Genomic DNA, 3,694 nt, shown 5'->3' with positions numbered 1-3,694 from the left:
AGCGAACAATAGTAGCGAACAATAAGAGCGACCAATAAGGGCGACCAAAAAATGCTAGAAAGTGCAAATGATACTACGGAGTTGTGTAGTGGCCTTCGTAATGGGCCATGTGGCAAAAATGATGTGTTTAAAGCAAATTGAATGATAGAATGCTTTCAATCGATTGCAATTAGGAGGGAAAGACAGGCTTTTGGACGTTCCATGCATTAAATAATTTATTATAAGAGATTCAAACCCGACAAACTCGTAATTATGGAACGGGGTATAAAATATCCCAAAAGTCAGGGTATGGCCTAACTCATTATCGTGGTAAAGCAAAATTATAGCTCTTAAAATATCAGACCTGCCCCAAATATCAGCGAAAAGCGTAAGTTTAGGGTAAAAGATAACATATTTGGAAACAAAGCTTAATGGGAAACATGAAGAAGGGTGGGGTGAACGTTAAAGCTGACATTACACTCTACCAAAGTATGCCAACAACCGTGAGGGACGATGTCGGGCAGGGGGATATTAACAATTAACTCGGCAACTGAAAGTAAAACGTAGCATATATATACAGTTATTCAAAACCACATCTGGCAAACAAATAAAATCTGTAACTCAGTATCATTGGGGAGCAAAAACGTAGCTGACGTCACCAGCTATCACCCCATAACAACAAAACTCGGGGGACGGTATCATTTAGGGTGTTATTAACACCCAAACTCGACGCAAAGTCGCATTTACAGTTTATATACGGTTTTTCAACACGATTTTTGGCTAACAAATTAAATCTGTAACTCAGTATCATTGGGGAGCAAAAACGTAGCTGACGTCACCCTCTATCACCCCATACTAACAAACCTCGGGGCACGGTATCATTTAGGGTGTTATTAACACCCAAACTCGACGCAAAGTCGCATTTACAGTTTATATATGGTTTTTCAACACGATTTTTGGCTAACAAATCAAATCTGTAACTCAGTATCATTGGGGAGCAAAAACGTAGCTGACGTCACCCTCTATCACCCCATACCAACAAACCTCGGGGGACGGTATCATTTACGGTGTTATTAACACCCAAACTCGACGCAAAGTCGCATTTACAGTTTATATACGGTTTTTCAACACGATTTTTGGCTAACAAATCAAATCTGTAACTCAGTATCATTGGGGTCCCCATGGTAGCTGACGTCACCAGCTATCACCCCATACCAACAAAACTCGGGGGACGGTATCATTTAGGGTGTTATTAACACCCAAACTCGACGCAAAGTCGCATTTACAGTTTATATACGGTTTTTCAACACGATTTTTGGCTAACAAATCAAATCTGTAACTCAGTATCATTGGGGAGCAAAAACGTAGCTGACGTCACCCTCTATCACCCCATACTAACAAACCTCGGGGCACGGTATCATTTAGGGTGTTATTAACACCCAAACTCGACGCAAAGTCGCATTTACAGTTTATATATGGTTTTTCAACACGATTTTTGGCTAACAAATCAAATCTGTAACTCAGTATCATTGGGGAGCAAAAACGTAGCTGACGTCACCCTCTATCACCCCATACCAACAAACCTCGGGGGACGGTATCATTTAGGGTGTTATTAACACCCAAACTCGACGCAAAGTCGCATTTACAGTTTATATACGGTTTTTCAACACGATTTTTGGCTAACAAATCAAATCTGTAACTCAGTATCATTGGGGTCCCCATGGTAGCTGACGTCACCCTCTATCACCCCATACCAACAAACCTCGGGGGACGGTATCATTTAGGGTGTTATTAACACCCAAACTCGACGCAAAGTCGCATTTACAGTTTATATACGGTTTTTCAACACGATTGTTAGCTAACAAATCAAATCTGTAACTCAGTATCATTGGGGTCCCCAGAGTAGCTGACGTCACCCTCTATCACCCCATACCAACAAACCTCGGGGGACGGTATCATTTAGGGTGTTATTAACACCCAAACTCAACGCAAAGTCTCATTTACAGTTTATATACGGTTTTTCAACACGATTTTTGGCTAACAAATCAAATCTGTAACTCAGTATCATTGGTGTCCCCAAAGTAGCTGACGTCACCCTCTATCACCCCATACCAACAAACCTCGGGGGACGGTATCATTTAGGGTGTTATTAACACCCAAACTCGACGCAAAGTCGCATTTACAGTTTATATACGGTTTTTCAACACGATTTTTGGCTAACAAATCAAATCTGTAACTCAGTATCATTGGGGTCCCCATGGTAGCTGACGTCACCCTCTATCACCCCATACCAACAAACCTCGGGGCACGGTATCATTTAAGGTGTTATTAACACCCAAACTCGGCGAAAAGTCTCATTTACAGTTTATATACGGTTTTTCAACACGATTTTTGGCTAACAAATCAAATCTGTAACTCAGTATCATTGGGGAGCAAAAACGTAGCTGACGTCGCCAGCTATCACCCCATACCAACAAACCTCGGGGCACGGTATCATTTACGGTGTTATTAACACCCAAACTCGGCGAAAAGTCTCATTTACAGTTTATATACGGTTTTTCAACACGATTTTTGGCTAACAAATCAAATCTGTAACTCAGTATCATTGGGGTCCCCATGGTAGCTGACGTCACCCTCTATCACCCCATACCAACAAACCTCGGGGGACGGTATCAATTAGGGTGTTATAAACACCCAAACTCGACGCAAAGTCGCATTTACAGTTTATATACGGTTTTTCAACACGATTTTTGGCTAACAAATCAAATCTGTAACTCAGTATCATTGGGGAGCAAAAACGTAGCTGACGTCGCCAGCTATCACCCCATACCAACAAACCTCGGGGGACGGTATCATTTAGGGTGTTATTAACACCCAAACTCGACGCAAAGTCGCATTTACAGTTTATATACGGTTTTTCAACACGATTTTTGGCTAACAAATCAAATCTGTAACTCAGTATCATTGGGGTCCCCATGGTAGCTGACGTCACCCTCTATCACCCCATACCAACAAACCTCGGGGGACGGTATCATTTAGGGTGTTATTAACACCCAAACTCGACGCAAAGTCGCATTTACAGTTTATATACGGTTTTTCAACACGATTTTTGGCTAACAAATCAAATCTGTAACTCAGTATCATTGGGGTCCCCAGAGTAGCTGACGTCACCCTCTATCACCCCATACCAACAAACCTCGGGGGACGGTATCATTTAGGGTGTTATTAACACCCAAACTCGACGCAAAGTCGCATTTACAGTTTATATACGGTTTTTCAACACGATTTTTGGCTAACAAATCAAATCTGTAACTCAGTATCATTGCTGTCCCCAAAGTAGCTGACGTCGCCAGCTATCACCCCATACTAACAAACCTCGGGGCACGGTATCATTTAGGGTGTTATTAACACCCAAACTCGACGCAAAGTCGCATTTACAGTTTATATACGGTTTTTCAACACGATTTTTGGCTAACAAATCAAATCTGTAACTCAGTATCATTGGTGTCCCCAAAGTAGCTGACGTCACCCTCTATCACCCCATACCAACAAACCTCGGGGGACGGTATCATTTAGGGTGTTATTAACACCCAAACTCGACGCAAAGTCGCATTTACAGTTTATATACGGTTTTTCAACACGATTTTTGGCTAACAAATCAAATCTGTAACTCAGTATCATTGGTGTCCCCAAAGTAGCTGACGTCACCCTCTAT

Source organism: Apostichopus japonicus, chromosome 11 (assembly GCF_037975245.1).
Source record: "Apostichopus japonicus isolate 1M-3 chromosome 11, ASM3797524v1, whole genome shotgun sequence".
In the NCBI taxonomy this organism is placed as follows: domain Eukaryota; kingdom Metazoa; phylum Echinodermata; class Holothuroidea; order Aspidochirotida; family Stichopodidae; genus Apostichopus; species Apostichopus japonicus.
Note: the sequence above shows the minus strand (reverse complement) of the source record.